General features: G+C 35.1%; 1 protein-coding gene across 6 annotated transcripts in view; it reads right to left on the reverse strand.

The window, feature by feature from the left end:
- The window catches only part of Klc (kinesin light chain), a 675,112-nt gene that overhangs the window by 645,857 nt on the left and 8,796 nt on the right, over positions 1-20,459 (reverse strand). The window lies entirely within an intron of this gene.

Consider the following 20,459-nt stretch of genomic DNA (forward strand, 5'->3'; position numbering starts at 1 on the left):
CAGCCTGTGTTTGATTCCCTACTAGATCGTAATGGAATTTGTGATGGACATAACAGAGGGTTACCATCCGTCCGGCAAAAGGACATGTCCTCTTTTTTTTTAATCATTTTATCCTGTCTAGCAGACATTTAAAAAATTTGAAAAGTCCGGCATTTCGCATTTCAACTAGAATTAATATGAATATTGAATAATGTGCGATATTATGCACAGAATATCTAAACAAATGGTGAAAACCTATGAAAGAATTTAACTGCTTTCAATAGTTGAAGCTGGAGCATATAAAAAAAAAACAAAATATGATGACCTATTGACATGCCTTGAATTCTTACACTTTAAAAATGTCATTATTCATCATTCTAAGCTATTTTATCAATTTTATTCTTCAATGTACAAAAATATGTCAATCACGTTAATTTGGACAAAGATTTAAGTTTAGATAAACAATGGTGCAAATTCTTCAATTCCAATAGTTTTGCGAGCACTGAAACTTTTTCAGAACTCTTAAAAATATGTATTGTCAATTCTATTTATTTATTTATTCCAAGTCACAATGGAAGTGTTGAGACAGAATTTTCCCTAATATCTCTACTTAATGGACAAAAGAACGAAATCGCTAACGGACACAGTCAGATGTATCATCATGGTGAAATACAATTTCAAGGACATGTCCTGTGAACAGTTCCATAGTTATTTGTTACAAGATAGAAGTTTGTCTCTTCAGGCTCTTGTGCACAAAGTGGGCTCCACCGATAAGTAGGGTACAGATGTAATACTGATATAGCAACTAGTAAGAAAACTGACTAAGGTGAGCCTGTTTTTATCTTTAATTTTGTTCCTACTAATTTTTAAAAAGTCCTCCTTTTTTCAGCAATGTCCTCTTATTTTAGATTCCATGTCCTCCTATAGAATTTCTTCCCATGGTAACCCTATAACAGACGTTGCAGAGGGTTTACAGGGGATAGACCCGTTTTTCTGTTATCCCACAAACACTCATCTTCCAATTTCACATATTTTTTGCAACAGTTGAAAATAGGCGGAGGTGAAACCTTGGGGACAATATGGGTTTGCGATGCGGATATTACAGGAAGGGTCTGTGGCTCCAGGTCTTGGTGCTTATCAGGTACTCGTCTGGGGATGGGCCCTGGCTCTGTGAGGGCTGAGGCACGACGGCCCACCTGTCAGCGTCAGATTCATTAATCTAAGCCCCGGACCACCTGCCGAACTTAGTCATCGTGTATGTAGGGCGCACAATGGGCCACAGTACGCTGTGCGTACATCTAATCGGGGTTCGGCCTTCGAAAAAGCCAAGGAACTGAACAGTGGTGTGCGTGACATATTCTTTCTATGTTCTATGAACATTTTCATATTATCAGATTGCTTCGTCATGTCTAATGCTCTGACCTTGAACTCCATGAACGATAACAAATTACTCCAAACGACTGACTTATCTGTTTCCAATGTCATTTCATACAGGTTCCTTTGTTATGCCGCTTATATTTGCTAATTACTACAGTCCAACGAAGTCACCTACGGTCACGGCTGATATTTAAACAAGCACAGAAAGTAAATCAGAGGGTAAAGGTAATAATGGAAATGAAATTAAATAAAAATAAACAGAAGTAAAGAAATGACAGAAAAATGATAGTATATAAAAATAATACACGATTAGAGGAGAAACCAATAAGAATATAAAAACAAAGTAATAAAGAAAGCACAAAAAGTGAAAACAAAGAAAAAAAGAAAAAAAAAAAAAAAGAAATCGAACTTAAAATACGTCAATAAACTTGAAAAATCAAAATCAAAATGACACTAGGGAACATATTAATTACAACTAAAGGTAAACATAAATATTAAAGAGGGGAAAAGACTATAAAGAAATAATCATGTGAATTAATTCCCCATTAAACGTCGCTTAAAAATAAAGAGGCTATTCCGAGTGGATGTCAAATATAAAAGGTAAATGACAAGATAAAGCAATTTTACTGATGAAAATAAAATACAAACACAGGAAAGAATCTAGAAACAAACAGAGATACAAAAAATAACGCATGAGAGGAGGAAGGCAGAAAGAAAGAAATACAAAAACAAATATAAATAAAAATTGAGAAAATAAAATAAAAAATACAAAGGACAAATTTGAAAAAAAAATGAAACAAGGACAAAGGTTAAAGTAAAAAAAAAATTAATAAAAGCAAGAAAATTTACATAAAGGGAACAAAAGAATACAATGAAAAAAGAAAGATAAACATAATGGATTAAAATAAACTGCCAAAAATAAAACAAAGTTAAACTGAAAAAGAATAAAAACACTACAACTGAAAGAAAACTGAAAAAAGAAACAAGAACTACAAGGAAATTAATAAAACATGAGAAAAGAAATGACAAAACCAAATATGATTGAATGTATTAAATTAATTCCCAACATAACGTCTCTTCAAAATAAAGGGGATAGTATTAAGGACGAAAAGAACATATCTAAAGTAGTTGACAACAGCAAAGCAACCGAAGTGTTCTAAAGAATCTGATCCGCCGTCATTTTATGTAAAGATTAATTTTTGGTCCTACAGAAATATCTGTGGTTACCATTCGTTATAAATGGAGAAAAATTCGCTCTGGCACCGAGGATCGAACCCGGGACCTCCAGTTCTACGCACTGAGTGCTCTACCACTGAGCGACGCCGAATTTCAACCCACTGCACAGGATCGAATCTTTCTCCTGAAATTTTTACTGCAGGTTGTTTGAAATATAAAGCTGTATGGCACTTTTTTCAAAAAGAAAATAAAATTTTAATAAAACAATAAAATAAGTGCTTGCACTCTGTAAATTTGAATATGAATTCGGTTTAATTTTTCCACCTAATTTTACGAGGTAAAATTAAACTTTCTAAAGACAACAAAGTTATGGTAAAAAAAGTCAGACATTATGCTCTTAATGGCCTTACTCCATGTTCCACTTATTATTGATATACATTTTAAATCAAAACAAAGAGCGCACTCAATTGAGTGACTTGACGGCCGGGACTCGTACAGTACATGCACTGTTAGGCAAATAATCTGTGTAAAGATTCTTTTTTGGTCCTACAGAATTATCTGTGACGATCACCATTTGTTATTAATGGAGAAAAGTTCGCTCGGGAACCGAGGATCGAACCCGGGACCCTCAGTTCTACGCACTGGGTGCTCTAACCACTGAGCTACGCCAAAGTTCGATCCACCCCACCGTATCGAGTCTTTCTCCTTTGGTTATTTTCCCTTTGTGGCCTTACTTCACGTTCAACTTCTGTTTTATTTGAAATATTCATTCTAGCATACCGATATGAGGCAATGGTCGACGAATATCTGAAACCGAATTAATAGGAGAAAACCTGCTTCAAAGTATTTTTGTCCACAGAATCTGCATCTTTATTGGCATAGCGGATGTTCAAAATGAAAGCACTTTCTTGTTTTATGACATACGAGTATAAGGGACCGAAAGTTCGTGGCAGCTGCAAAGCTCTCTCTACTGGTTACAGGAATGAGGCATTTTGCTGGAAGCAAGGATTGCCAGAATGAGAACTTTGAATTTATCATAACGTTAAATAACCCCTCCAATTCATACAGGAACAAAATATGAAGAAAGGGAGGAATAGAGGCAGAAAGAAGCAAAAAAAGGAAAAAAAAAAGAGAGAATGATAACACAAGAAAGAAATTTACAAGGAGATGGGGAAACGAAATGAAGAAATAAACCAACGAAAGAAATTGCGCTTACAAATTATGAAAAATAAAGAAACTAAGGAAGAAAGCAAGGAAGAAGTAAAGATAAGAATACAGTGAGAAGTGAAAGAAAAAAGAAAGAAACAGATCTGAAACGAAGAAAAAGAAAGATGGAAAGATGAAAGAACGAAACAAAGACAGGAAGAAAGATAATTATTATAAACGAAGAAAAAAGAGAAAAATGACACGAAAGACAAAGAAAAAGATCACAAACGAAAAAAAAAAAATTGATATTACACTATCACAGTTCTTTGACAATGATTACGATACGATAAAATATTTTATCAAAGATCTGTTATAAAAGGTAGGATTTTGAATATATATTATACTATTTAAAATATTTTATCAAAGATAAGATAAAATTAAGGAACAAGAACAATCATCTTCCACTTATAGTTAAATACAATAAAATATTTTTTTGATCACAGATATGAAAAAAATTAATGATGACTATCGAGCACTGTGTTGTCGTGGTTAGCAAGCGTGTCTTCCATTAGGAATGTCTGGGAGTACTATGCATGTTTAGCTATAATTAGTTCAAAATATTACAATGTGCATATTGCTGAAAAAGAATCAGAAAAGGAAACGTCTGTGGATTAAACCATGAATTGCAAGACGTGGCAAGAAACGTACCCATCAAAACTCACTATAGGTCTACAATGTGAAGACTCGATAAGTTATATATTGTAAATTATTTGAGAATGCATGAAGACTGTCCTGACTAGTACAACAGTTACAGTCTCTGCTACAGTATTTTAAGTACACTTCTCGTCTTTTATTTCTTCTTTTGTAGTCCGTGCTTTGTTTTTTATAACACTTCATTTGCTTCATATTATCATTATCAGGATTTTGGTCGTATTACAGTCCTGCAATATTTACATTCCGCCATATTGGTTTCAAGTTAAGCAAATCTTTTATAAAATAAAACAAGATTTACTTAAATTTTATGAAAGATCTTTTATCAAATAAACTTTTACAAAAGTAAACCCATTACACTGTCATATATTTTATAAAAGAATATTGTTAAAAAAATTTAATAGTGTAATTCTAGCCTAAGAAAAAAAAAAGAATGTACGAGACGAATCAAATAAATTAGTCAGAAACAAGCAAAGAAACAAAACGTTAGAAATGAAGAAAACAGAAGAAAGAACAAACAAAAATATACAATCACAATCAACAGTCGGTTCCTTAATCGAACCTTAAGATTTCATTATCCACTGGACAGGGTCGAGCCGGAGTACGAAATCCGCCACTGTTGGGTAGCTGTGATGGCGGCAGAGTGGGAGGGAGGTGGGAGTCCCGCAAACCGACCATGACGTGAACATGAGTCATCCGGGCAAGAGAAAGACCGCACAATGCACAAATCACTCCACGCTAGCCGCTCGATACTCAAGTCGTCTGCATTGCCGGCATTTACAATACAAAATAAACGTACATGACAGCTATTTCCTCGTCTCCGTTCTATGTACATAGTATCATCAGCGTTTTTAAATCATATTAAAAAAATAACAACCACACACAGTTGACAGCTTCAGCAATTTTCTTAAGTCAGTTTAGGTGCTGTAACTAGACACAGGCAAAGTATGAAATTTCATATTCTGTCTAAACCACTTTTGCTAGCGGTATAGGAACAAAGATATCGTCGTCGTTCTTGCAATAACTCCTATGTGCAAAATATAAAATTGTTCAGTAAGAAGAAACAGGAGACAGTGAATTCTTAAATTTTCGAAAGAAAGAAATATAATTACATATAGGAGATTTTTATTATTTGCTGTATTAAGTTATTTAATAGGGCAAAAATCTGAAAAATCGATAAAATATATCACATAAGAATTATTGCAAGAACAACGATATCCAGGATTCACGATGCGATGTGTAGAATGCAACTGAAGCGGTTAATCAAAGAAGGGCCAAACTGGTAATTTTAAAATTTCACAGTATTAGGAACACAAAACGGATGAATATCTCAGTATCAAATACCTACACAGTTAATTTTTAACATCACTAAACTTATATTTAAAGTACTTCCAAGATGTGATATAATTTTATTTTTTCTGTTACTGCTTGAAAAGTGTTTAACTATAATTTAAAATAACAGAATTGGGCCCTTAAACAATACTACTATTTTAGAAATAAAATTTCTATTAAATCCACATTAATATAATTTGAACACAAATCAAATTCTAAGCTAACACATTAAGTAAATCCAAACAGATGAGACGTAATACTAAGAAAGCGAAGTCCAAACTACAAAGAGTATCCTATTGTGAACTTACCCCTGTGCTGAGTTATACTAAAGAAATAATCTCATGAACCGAAGCTGACAGAAGAAGGGCCCAATTGTAAATGATTGGGTCGTTCTTCTACAAACTGAATACGGTATAATTACAATAAAGTCCCCAAAGCAATAATTGGGCGTAGTTGGTATAGCGCTGGTCTTCTATGCTCGAGGTTACGGGTTCGATCCCATCCCTGGTCGATGGCATTTAAGTGTGTTTAAATGCGACAGGCTCACGTCAGTAGATTTACTGGCATGTAAAAGAACTCCTGCAGAACAAAATTCCGGCACACCGGCGATGCTGATATAACCTCTGAAGTTGCGAACGTCGTTGAATAAACCATAATTTAATTTTAATAATTGGGCTCTTCTTCTATCAACCAAGATATTCATTATGTGTTTTCTACTGGAATTATAATTATGACTGGGCCCTTTTTATGCTGACCAGATGCACTTTCTGAAGAAGTACACCCTTTGACACAGAAATCGGTCGCTGTTCAAAGAAGAACTGACATGTCCTAAAGTTTCTTTCCAATATCTATTAAATACATTTTGTTTCTTTTCAATATCCTCAAAATAAAGATTGAATTCCGAAACCCACCAAATCCAAAAGAGAACATTAACTTTTGTAAATATGGTTTCTAATATTCATATGAAAAATTATGCTGACATTTTATTATCTTAAGGCAAGTTCATAAGAAAAAAAAAACAGTTATCACAGAATAAAAACAAAAGCAGTAAAAGTCCCCCCCCCCCCACCTGAAAAACTTGCTCAAATCGATTTAGAGATTTTGGAATTGCACGTCTCAATTTTAAAATGCATACAAATAAGTATATATAATATAGGTGAATATAGATTTAATATAATTAAAGGAATATTGGGTTTATTAATTTCTAAACTATTTTTCCCGTATTTTAAACAGCCCCCCCCCTCACACTGCTAAGGATTCCAAAACTTTTGTGCTAGGAAACTGAAATTTTTACTGCAGGTTTTTTGAAATATACTTAAAGTTGTATGGCACTTTTTTCAAAATAGAAAATAAACTTTTAATAAAACAATAAAATAAGTGCTTGCACTCTGTAAATTTTGTAAATTTGAATATGAATTCGGTTTAATTTCTCCACCTATTTTTACGAGGTAAAATTAAACTTTCTAAAGACAACAAAGTTATGGTAAAAAAAGTCAGACATTATGCTTAAAATTGGGGCGAGATTAAAGACTTTGAAAATGTGCAGTTTATTATTACTTTTTAATTTAAATAACTTAAAATACTGAACCTATAAACATAAAGCTTAAACACATTATTACTGATAACAGGAGTATGTGTACACAAAAAAAATTAAGTATCTAGCTTAAAAATATATAAAATAGAAATTTCATCCAACGCTTCCCTTAATAAAAATATGTTTTGCTATGAGTAACACTGCTGTGTATCAGATGACGTAAGTCAGCCTCGATGCAACTTGCAAGTCTCACGTTTCTTTTAGTGCACTTTCTCCCTGCCACTTCCACAATTTATCTAGTTCAACATACGCCGTCAAATACAAAAAAATATAAGAATTGTCGGCTCATGATTCAACTCCTGTAAGGAAGCATACATAATTTTACATTTCTCCTTTATGTTACGTCGTTAATATGATGCATACGTTTGCACTATGGGTATGCATGACATGAGAAGAACTAAGACCGAAGGGGAAATGGATGAAGATCACGAAAAAATAGCAATAGGAGGATGAGAACTGGGCAACTGAATGTGCAGTGAAATGAAGCGGCCGAGCCTTTTAATTTGGTAAGCAGCTGAAAACATGATTACAAGGTCCACATGGAAGAAGAGAAGCGAAGAGGCTGGTGTGTTGCGTAGTCCAAGCCAACAACGAGACACAAGCCTAACAGACCACATCAGCATATCATCTATTTTAAATTTCACTCTGTTATTTCGCTAAGTTCACAACCCTACAGTATCTCTAGCAGAAAGATACGCATAATGCATGACCAACTCTCTTTCTTCTTTACTTCCTCCTTTACGTTATTCCTCTGCGTTTCAACTTTTATTTCTTCATTTTCTTTATCGCTTTCTTCCATTTACTGTATTTCTACAAATCTGCTTCAAGTTGGCAACAAACTAGGAATTTTTTCTTCCTTTTCCTCACCTTCTTCTCTATTTTACTTTGCTTACTCTTCGTTTCATCTGAAGTTCCTTCTTCTCGTTCCTTTTCCTTGTTTATTGTTTTCCTCTTCATTCTATTCTTTTCTCCACCTATTTATCATGTCTTCCATTTTCTCCCCTCTTGCCATCTTCCTTTTCTTTCTTTTTCCTCTTTATCTTAATCCTTTGTCCTGCAATCTCTCTCTCCTCATTTACTTCTTGTCTTCATTTTTATTAATTTCTTCCTCTTCGTCTTTTCTTCATTTGCTTTGTTCTCTTCCTCAACTTATGCAGTTTATTTCCTACTGATAGCTATCACTAAATCACCAATTTCCTCCCGCTTCTTTTTCATCTTCCCTTTTCACTTCCTTTCCTTTCTTATTTCTTCTTCCTCTATGTACTCTTTTCATCTTATTTCTTTTTCTCTTATTTTCTTTTCCTCAGATTATTCACCATTTCTTCTTTCTGATTTTCCTTTCCCTCTTGCTATTATCGCCTTTTTCCGTTTGTTCTTTTTCTCTCGTTTTCCCTCCCCAATCTATCTTCGTTTTCTTTCCCTCTTCCTCTTCATTTCATCTCTTTGTCATATTTTACTCATTTTCTTTATCCTCCCCTCCTTGAGAATGGCATCACTAACTTGATGTAAGTTAGTGATGACAAAGTTACACAATAGTAGTCAAACCACAGTCTAGTATGTACAGTCACGAAGCTCAATACGAAGTAAATATGCATCCATAGATAGTTGCTAACTACTAGGATCGCTACTATCGTCTCATTACAGACAATGCGAAATAGTACCTGCACAGTCTACTGTTCCTAGTACCCTCATAAACTCAAGCTTCGTGACTATATACTAGACTGTGGTCAAACTCCGTGAAACGAAGACAGATACAACGATAAACCCGGATAACTTTTTTTTAGGTAACTCTTCATGATCCCGGTGTATTTCCTAATTTGACTAGTGGCTTGTGCAGCAAATGCTGCTGCAAACTAAGTTCGTTAGACGTTCAAATAAAAATTTTTCAGATTTATTTTCAATGAAGAATACTTGTCTTTTTGATAGTTATTTGCTTCCATAATAATGAAACATACTCCCTCTGAATGGATTTTTTTAGACCAAATACTTTTTCTTGAACCTATCCAACTTCAGTTTTTGAGTTTCAACGCGAAAACAGAAGTATCAATGTCAGGACGATAGCAGTAGCTATTTCAGGTCATTGTGGATTGTAGGCAAAAGTTAAAAAAACGTCAGGTTTGCTAAGCTTTCGAACAATAGCATTTTCGTATAGCTGCTGCATGTATAACTTCAAATGTAGAGCGTAAAATCATTTTATCTTACTAAGAGATCTTGCTGAAATGATCTGGAGACCACAAAATTTTCTACGCCTCTTATTTTATCAGTAAGTAATACCTCTTTATCATTCTTTAGGAACTGTAATTTTTGCGCTCTCTCGAGCCAACACTGAAGACAATGACACATATCAATATCTACACTACACCGCCATTAAGTATATGAAAAAGATCCAACCCCACTGGGTTAATAAGTATAAAAATATTTGATTTTTAGTAACAATATTATTATCTTACTTAAGTTTTGTACATATATATATATCAGTCCTCAGTAAATTATAGAAATGAAGATCTAAATTAAGATATTCTCTACATTTACTTACATAACCTCAAAACGTTTCACTTTCATGTCATCAATATAGCATCAATATTATGTATAATGAAAAATAGATGCATCGTGATATTAACTATCATAATATTTAATTTCTAATGGTAATAATGTCGTCAAACCACCTCAGGTTTCGTAGATTTGAATATCCAATACACAGCTGTAGGCCTACTCAGAAAATTATACCAGTGGCGGTTATTCAAGTGAAGTACATGAAGGCCACCTTCACCCCTTTTTTCGTGCTTTAATAAAATATATTTTATCAATAAATTAAAATAAAATGAATCCTTCACTAAACCATATTTTGCTCTATTTTTTTAATATCTTGTTCGGCTTAATCCGCTCAGTTAACGTTCACTGCAGCATTTCACATGAACCCCTCACCAGCCAGGCCACGTGGCTAGCAGACCAGCTGAAGGTCCGAATGAGACTTTCCTTTTGGCCTTCAGTAAACACACCCGGTTGCCATGACAACGAGTTGCTTACTATGAATTACCGGTCCCTTTCGCGAGGCTATTATGAGGGTCTGTGGAGCAGGCATTCATCTCCTTTCTCTATTCTTGAAAGACAGAATCTCTCTCTCGTCCAAACATTGGATCAGGGTGGCAAACTGTAATATTTTGCAACTAAATAAGAAAACATAAAATATTCTACAAAGAAGTTAAATATTGTTTAAATTTAGCATATAACGTATATATTTTGGTATTTTTTAACGTTAGCATCTCTTGAATATTATGTTTTGTATGGATTTTGAAATAATTTGAGTACCCTGTAATAAAGAAAGTTGGCATAACATTTGAAACTACGTTGTACATTAGACCCGCGCTGACCAACGATTTCGCTTTACGTATTCTTTGTTGTGATAAGTGCAGCGAAGTGTGAAGGTGTTACTACGTGTATTAATGCGATGAAAACATGAATTCGTTAAACGATTAAGTGTGTAATCTTTTGGAGACACCGTTCTCTCGTTGGTGTGCAGAAGATAAGCAAGATATTTTAAAATACCGCAGAACAAGTCACATTAATATAACTATGAAAAAAGTGAAAAGTGGTGGTCGGTCATACAATATTCAGTTTCAAGATTCGTGGTATGCCGATTGCAACTGGTTATGTGGGAGTCACTAAAACGAGAAGTTATATTGTTGGCCTTGTCTTCTTCTGGGGAACAAGAAACCCGCTTGGAATTCAACTGGATTTTGCGATTTCAGAAATGTCAATCGCGGTCTTTACAGCCATGCAGATCCAGCTGAACACATTAAATGTATTTTGCAATTAAAGGCCCTGCAGAAGAACATGAACACCATTGCGGATGCACTAAAGGAAAGTTATAGGTTAGAGATGGGTAAAAAATAACACAACAGTTATTTTGGAACTGTTCCGGTCTCGGAACTGTTGCAAAAATGAACAGTAGGTCGGAACCTCCTGTTCCGAAATAACAGTGTTCCGACTCCGAGCTGCTCACTTGCCCAGCTGTTGCGGGCTCGCAGTACCGCGTTGCACAAGGTATGTTCCGACTCCGAGATAACAGTCGGAACGTCGGAGCTTGTTCCGATGAACCAACGACAGCTGCAGTTACACTGTTCTCGTTGTTCTTTATGTTATACTTGGAACTTCGTTGGATGAAGTTGGTACTTGAAACTCTCACGTGGTTGGAGGGGGGCGCATGGAAATTGAAATCCTTGCGGTGGCGCGAACTTTAATATCAACATTTGTAAGACTGGCCAATCATCTGTAATGTTATAGTAAGTATTTAATAATCTGTAATATTCATTCCCGCTTTATGGTTTATTTCACCATTAGTTGACTAATTCTGTTTTATAAACATTCTACAAAGTCATAAAGTACGCATACTATTATTAATTCATTGATCAGCTGATTTTATACAAAGGTTAAAGTCGTAAATGGTAATGAGTGGTTTAGTTACAATGTCTGTATGTCGTTTGTTGAGGTTAAGTCTGACAAGCACAAGTTTTTGTGCTATCTTCTCTGTTATCAAAGAACGACAAAAATGTTGTAGCATTATTTGTTGGAAACTACCCATATAAGTACTGATTTGGAGAGCGAGGTTTAATGCGAAGTTTAAATTACACTTTGGTAAAGATGCGATTCCAACATTTTACTAATCCACTGCGGGGTTTCCAGGTTTCAGTACTGCCAATATATATCTTTTTTATTTATGAAATTGTAATATATATTATTATTATTATTATTATTATTATTATTATTATTATTATTATAACTGTGCATTAAGAAAAGTAAAAATAAAAATTAATGTTTTTTTTTATTATGTAATAGAACAGAAATTACATACCATATGTTTTAAATGTTATGTTATTTTTTTTTTAGTCGGCTACCATGTCTTTATAACTTTATGTACGAAAACAAAGTGTTGTATTCTGTCCTTGTAGTCAACAGCTGTGTAATTACTAACGTTAAGCTTTTGAGTTCTGTCCGCATGCACAGCAATTTTCCAAAATCGATTCGAATTTGCATTGCAGTGCCATCTATAGATAAGAATGTGTACTATGTCATGCCTATGAGTGCTCCAGTGTGAGCAGCATGGTGAAGAGGGAAGGTACTGTACCGTTCGTTTGAACGACTCAACGACTCCGACTCATCACCACTGGTGACTGTTATTTCGGAACTGTTATTTGGAACATAGTATTTTTTCGGAACCGGAACAGTCGGAACTGTTCCGGGAAAAGAACAACTTCGCCCATCACTATTATAGGTTATACGTAAGTCAATTTAATGAAAACGTATGTTTAAATAGACTGGTAATGCACAACGCAATCGATACGGTATTGTTTCTAAGCAAGCAGGAGTTGGCTTTTCGCGGTCATGATGAGAGTATTTCGTCACAGAACAGGGGGAATTTCAAAGAATTATTGGCTCTCATTTCATTGGCCCTATGAAAATTAGAAATCACTATGAAAAAAATAGACCTGTTCTTTCTGGGAAATCTAAAACGATTCAAAATGAAATAATTGATTGTATTTCTGAATGCATCAATGAACTTGTAAGAGATGAAATTACTAGTGCCCCTTTCTTTTCCGTTCAAGTGTAAGTTTTCTGTTCAACAGAATACTGCTTTGATTTAATTGTAGCTACTGATTTTACTGGATAGGTAAGCTTATATCGGAAGTTGCATGTTCCGAAGTTGATTTAAAATATGAATACAGTTTACGATTATGATTGTGATTTTGAATTTTGTTATGGGTCCTATTTCTTGTGTACTCTTTTAATTTGATGTGTTGTATAAAATGTGTTAGATTTTGTCTTTTTTATGTCATGGGGACTTGTGGTTGTTTTATTATGTTGTGGTATGTATTGTGCGGAAGTTTTGCTGGGACAGTGAATTCTTCGGGATTAAGGGGACGTAGCTTCCGAAAATGTTGAAAATTTGTTTATTTTATATGCTGTGCTTTTCATAAAACTTAAGAAAATGGTGAATATATTACATTAATTCAATATGACCATCGTATAGGTTACAGAAGCATTCGCGACGTCACGGCTATATAACGATTCCAGGAAATTACCTAGAATTCTATTGACCTTCACCTAATTTATCCGGCACGAGCCGCCACTGAATTATACACTGCAGAATCAGTTTTTAATAACAAATTGAATTGAGCTCTAAATATGTCGGCAATCCTGCAGGTCATGGACTTCGTGTAATAGCCTATTGTTTATTGTAGTGTGTGCTTTGTTCTGAAATTCAATCGGCCGTGATTCAATAAAATTAGTTCTCAAAACTGACAACAGATGGATTTTGGAAAATAGGAAAATTATGTAGGAAAATTGACATTTCACTGAAAACTACTACTTTTCCGAAAAACTTTGGGTTCCAAGCTTCAAAATGAGGGGCCATTTATTAAAATCCGTTCAGCCGTTTTCCCGTAATTTCCATTACCAGTTCAAATTATATATATAGATTATGATGCATGCTTTCGTTAGGTTAGAGGACAAAGCAATAATTTTATATGCGCTGTTACAAAGATACGTACTTCCTAATCTCATTATTTAAGGGACCGTCTGTCCTTGGTGGAAAGAGAAGAGAGAGAGATCATATGGTCTGTCGAGAAGCTTATTTCACCACTTTACTTGCGGATTCAAATGTTAAAATAATAGCTGATTACATTTCTTAAAGAAAAAGTACGGGATCGTCTTCAAAGTGATAGTCGGTGAAGAGTCTGCTCCTATTGGTGTTGTTGATCCTTAGCGTGCAAATAAAACGAAATACATACTGTATATCTTAGAAAAATTACATCCACGAAGAGACCTTCAATGCTGACGCAAAAAAAATAAAAGCTTGTAAAGAGTTGGGAAAATTCAAAGGAGGGAAGCAACAGAAATTTCCCCTCGCAGTTCTATATCGCACAAATGACATAGGAACCAAGAAATTAACTCCGCCAGTTGTCAGCTATCAAAAGCAAGATGCTTAGGAATTGTTGAGAGCTGCCAAGCAAGAAAATATGACGTAGGTACATTTTAAGTGATGGTAGTGTTATTTTTGTACTTGTTTTTTTTTATTATCGTTTATGCAGTTTTAATTTGAAGTTTTATTTATTTATTATCTTTTAAGTTGTTTCAGTTAATTACAAGGCAAACAAAAGTGCATTATTACTGAACCAAAGAAAAATTTTAGTATTCACTGTAATTATATCCCACAAAAAATCTATTTTAAGGATTCTTAATTAATTTTACTTGTCTAATTCTTTTATTACTATGTATGAAAATTTATTAGTGTATCATAATCAATAAAACAATAACCTCTACTGCAATGATAAACATCAAATCCACAGATATGTGATTATATAATAGAATGACAGAGGATTCATGATCCTTCACCTAGGCCCAAACATACGATTATGGTGGCTGTACTCTGTCTATACCAGCGGTCATGTTTCATGCTGACAACGCCAAGAGTGTTATTCTATTGCAGCAAGTGCAGGACTTTACGCCGATCTGTCAAATAGAATTATCTCAGATAAATAGTAGACAATGACTCACCTGACTATGCCAGTAATTTCATGAAATACGAGTACCTACATACTTTGTAGTGTATGTTAAGAGGGCGGGGCAATAAGAGTACATACTTTGTAGTGAATGTTAAGAGAGTGGGGCAATAAGAGTATATACTTTGTAGTGAATGTTAAGAGAGTGGGGCAATAAGAGTACATACTTTGTAGTGTATGTTAAGACTTACTTTAGTAAGTTATTTTACGACGCTTTATCAACATCTTAGGCTATTTAGCGTCTGAATGAGATGAAGGTGATAATGCCGGTGAAGTGAGTCCAAGGTCCAACACCGAAAGTTACCCAGCATTTGCTCATATTGGGTTGAGGGAAAACCCCGGAAAAAACCTCAACCAGGTAACTTGCCCCGACCGGGAATCGAACCCGGGCCACCTGGTTTCGCGGATAGACGCGCTAACCGTTACTCCACAGGTGTGGACTGTATGTTAAGAGGGCGGGGCAATAAGAGTACATACTTTGTAGTGAATGTTAAGAGAGTGGGGCAATAAGAGTACATACTTTGTAGTGTAACTTATGTTAAGAGAGCGGGGCAATAAGAATACATACTTTGTGCGAGATTGTGCGTATTTGCTTGGTTTCCGCACAAAACAAATCCGCGGAAAGTCTAAAATTCCACATTCAGTATTCGCAACCTAACACACATAATTTCCCTCTTCTTACCGCTTAAGTGACATATTGACTTTACTGCTTTAGGCTTTTAACATATTATTTTTAGAGACGTTCAATATAGTAATAATTATAAATTGGAAACTTACCACGCAATTTCACCTAAATTGCACTGTTAATTATTGTTTTTAAATATTTGCAAAAATTAAGTAAACTCTAAATCATTACATAACTTCACCGTTTGTTTTAAGTTCGCATTTATAGACTGGGGGGAAAAAAAGACAGTCGTATATCACGGCCTGCTGGAGTGTAGTAAACACAGAAAACATTTTAAAGCAACAATGTTGAAGATAGATATTTTTGTTTTGCAAATTTGCCGTCATTGAACAGAAACCGAGATGGAGATTTCATTGCAACTAATTAGAAATTCCTCTTTCAAGTATGTAATAAACTATCTTCGCACAAAATAGTGTACGATACACGAGCGGTATGTTTTCTTTCAATTCTCGGAAATTAAAAAAGCTCAACTACATTTCGCTTTTTCAAACTTTTCCTCGAACATGAAAACTTCAACATACCGCTTTTGTAACGCATATTACTATTGTAGTGTATGTTGAGAGAGCAGAGCAATAAGTACTGTACAGACTTTGAAATGTACTTTAAGAGGACGGGAAGAAGAATGAGGAGAAGAATAAAAAGGAGATAAAGTAGGAAATAAAAATAAATGGAAGAGAAAAGAGAAGAAATGAGGAAGAGAGAAGAAAAAACAAAAAGACGATAGAAATATACAGATGAAGAGGAAACAAAATGAGAGATACGAAAATATGTCGAAGAAAAGAGGAGAAAATGAAAAGGGAAAGATAATAAAACGAAAGAAATTCTAAAAATAAAGATAAAAAGAGAAGAGAAAGAGAAAAAATAGAAGAAAGGGAAGAGAACGTGAAATAGGAAACAATGGGAAAGGAAAGGAAGATGGATATGAACAATTAAAACGAAGGGGGAGAACAAATTGAGGAAAAGCTGAATAGAGAATCAGAGGAAAATGAGAAAGAAGCAGAAAAAGATGAAAAGAAACGGAAGATGACGAAATAAGTACCGTACTGTAGAAGCAGTATATAAGCATTTGAAAAGGTTTATTTTACGACACTTCATCAACTGCGATGGTCATCTAGGGTCTGAGTGAAATGGTAATAATGCCAGCGGAATGAGTCCGGAGTCCCGTGCTGAAAGTTACCCAGCATTTTCTCTTGTTGGGTTAAAGGAAAATCTCGGGGGAGGGGGGGGGAACCTGTCGGGTAACTTGTCCTAATCAGGATTCGAACCCGGACCCGCAGTTTCCTAGTCTGACATGCAAACCATTATTCCAAGTGGTAGACAGTAGATAAGGAGAAAAGTGGGGAAGGAAGAAAGAGAGAAATGAGGAAATAAACTAAATAAACAGAGAGAAGAGTGGTAATACAGAAGAAGAGGAAAAGGTATGACGAAAAAAAAAGTAATAATATCAAGTCATACCTGCGCATATACGAAAGTCTAGTGTTGAATTGCACAATCATAAAGGGAGTTCAGAGAACCACTTCATTCAATGTAGCTGTTACGTCACTCCAGGGAGCAACAAGAATAATTCTCTCTCTGACGGTGAATGTAATATTAACGTTGAGTATAAATCTGATATTACAGTTTCATGTTCGCTCTGGCGCCAACATTTCAACTTTTTTCCAAAACTATTAAGTAGCCCATTAACCCAATATATATGAAGGAGCCTGCTCGTGCGTGGCCTCCATGAGGATCTGTAATACTGCAAGATGATTGAAGAAGTACGAGAACATCATGGTCCTGAAGGGACAAGTATTATAATTTTAATAGGTCACTGTAACTCTTGGAAATACATGCACAGGACTGGAACCTTATTTTTAGGCCTGTAGGTTAGAGTACCTCTATAATATCTAAGAAAAGAGTTGAGACAATGGAACCAGACACTCATTCATTCGTTCGTTCATTCATTCATTCGTTCGTTCATTCATTCATTCGTTCATTCATTCGTTCATTCATTCATTCATTCATTCATTCATTCATTCACAGTTTTTTCCCCAGAGACAGATCTTTCACTACAAACCCAGAATTCTCAAATATTTCCTATCTTCTGCCTTCCTCTTTGTCTCCACTAAATAATTCACATATTTTAATGTCGTCTAATGTCTGATATCTTCTTCTGCCTCGAACTCTTCTCCCCGTTCATACTCTTTCCAGTGCATCCTTCAGTACGCAGTTTCTTCTCAGACAGTGACCCAACCAATTCCTTCTTATCTTCCTGATCAGTTTTAGCATCATTCATTCTTCTCCTACTCTTTCCAACACAGCTTCATTTCTTATTCTATCTGTTCATTTCACACGCTCCATTCTTCTCCATATCCACATTTCAAATGCTTCTAGTCGTTTCCCTTCACTTCGTCATAATGCCCATGTTTTTTACCATTCACTGCCACACTCCACACACAGTCAAAAGGAGAATAGCAATGGCAAAGGACGCTTTTAATAGAAAAATCAGCATCTTCTGCGGACCTCTGGAGTAAGAACTAAGGAAGAAACTAGTAAAGTGCTTCGTGTGGAGTGTAGCACTGTATGGGGGCAGAAACATGGACATCGTGACGAACTGAAGAGAAGCGACTGGAAGCATTTGAAATGTGGATATGGAGAAGGATGGAAAGACAGAATAAGAAACGAAGCTGTATTGGAAAGAGTGGATGAAGAAAGAATGATGCTGAAACTCACCAGAAAGAGGAAAAGGAATTGGCTGGGTCACTGGTTGAGAAGAAACTGCTTCTTAAAGGTACGTTTTCCTTGGTGCGACTATTGCGATGATCGTGCAACGATAATCGTTGAGCACTATTTCTTTGTATTTTCTATGGAGCTGTTTTCCTCCGAGCGACTGCCGCGACTCTAGAAAATACAAAGAAATAGTGCTCAACGATTATCGTTGCACGATCATCGTTGAACGATTATCGCAATAGTCGCACCGAGGAAAACGTACCTTTAAGGATGCAATGGAAAGAATGGTGAACGGGAGAAGAGTTCGGGGCCGAAGAAGATATCAGATGATAGACGACATTAAGATATATGGATCATATGAGACAAAGAGGAAGACAGGAATGCAGGAGAATGCTAGGTTTGCAGTGAAAGACCTGCCCTTGAGCAGAACACTATGTATGAATGAATGAATGAATGAATGAATGAATGGATGGTAGTGTGAAACACCATTATTTTGTGTACTGAGCTCCAGAAAATCCACAGATTCATGTAGACAAGGCGTAAATTTAGTATCTGGTGTGGACTGTCATCCAGGGATGTACTAAATGATTCTTTTTTGAAAGAACAGTTACTGACCTTGTTTATCTCGACATGCTTCGCACCTCCATTTTACCTGCCATTCGTATACTCTATGGGAATGTGAGATTTTATTTTCAGCAAAATATGATATATCATAGAACATCAGCTGTATTAGTGAAGCTACACGAATAAATTGTAGTGCCGTGTGCAATCATCACAATGGACACATTAATTAATGTTACACATGGTAATAGTTCATCGAACTCAAAAGTTTTTGGATGCTAATGGAAAAGCACTTCGAGCACTTGTGGTAGTAGTAGTTAAACATGTCTCACAGCCATCCCTTGATGTAACAATTTATTAATAAAATCTTTATTCAGATATTTTGCACATTGAAGTGTGTGTATTTTTGGGCCCCACTGTATTATAAAAATTATGTATAGTTAATATCATTAAGAAAGAGGTACCAAAAAAAAAAAGCAGCACTCATTTCTATGGTCGAAACTCCTACCTACTCAAAGTTGAAAATAAAAAATTGTGGGCAACTACTAAAAGTATTCAAGACATGAATAAAATTTAAAATTACGGGGAATTAAGAAAATTTATTAAGATGTTCAGGACGAAATGTGAAATGATAGATATAAATTTTATAGCAGAAATCAAGATGATGGAAAGTCAATTTTACAATTCATTTCTAGATGAAAAAGGCTAAAAGCTTGGAAATTGATAAAACAGTACTATGGCATTCCATGGCCTTCAATATAACATATCACCACAGTCTAGTATATACTGTCACGAAGCTCAATAAGTAGGAAATATGCATCCATAGATAGTTGCTAAACACTAGGATCACTACTATCGCCTCATCACAGACAATGTGAAATAGTACCGGCACAGTCTATTGTTCCTAGTACCCTCAACAACTCAAGCTTCGTAACTGTATATACTAGACTGTGGTATCACTGTGTTATATGATTCATTAAACCTCAGGAGATAATCGATATCATAATTCCTGAGAGGAGGTTATTGCGAAAAGGAACTGTGAATATGCTTCTGAAATTAATTTAGGGTTTCAGACTTATTAAATTAATTCCGCCCTTTCAATGGGTCACTGTAACAAAACAAATGCACATTACATACCTACGGTACTGATCGCTTTGTGCGCTAGACAAGACCACTTGACACATACTCACACAAGAATAAGAAGTAAAAATTAAGTCTCAAGAAATAGCAATTGTTTATCACAAATTGCCTACTGGATAGAGAATATCACCAAAAGGAATATTTTACTCATCTTTTTTGAGGGATCACTGAACCATAAGAAACTATATGCACGTGACAGAACTCAGACTGTTGCCTTTACTGTTTAGAAGAGGAGACTGCTCAACATGTGATCTATGAATATTACTTCAGCCTCAAAAGACACCCATTAACTATCAAATCAGAGCAAAATATACCACTAAAAGGGGTTTTATGTGGTATCTGAAATTAAGGTTTCTGAGCAATTTCATTAATTTTACCCTTTGATGAAAACTTACATTATGGAAAGTCCAAGTAGATTACAAAAATAGGCATTTACTAAGCATTAGAACTGTCTGCTGCTCTAGGGGTTAGGGTATGGTACTTGTGCTTT

This window comes from Periplaneta americana, chromosome 2 (genome assembly GCF_040183065.1).
Source record: "Periplaneta americana isolate PAMFEO1 chromosome 2, P.americana_PAMFEO1_priV1, whole genome shotgun sequence".
NCBI lineage: Eukaryota > Metazoa > Arthropoda > Insecta > Blattodea > Blattidae > Periplaneta > Periplaneta americana.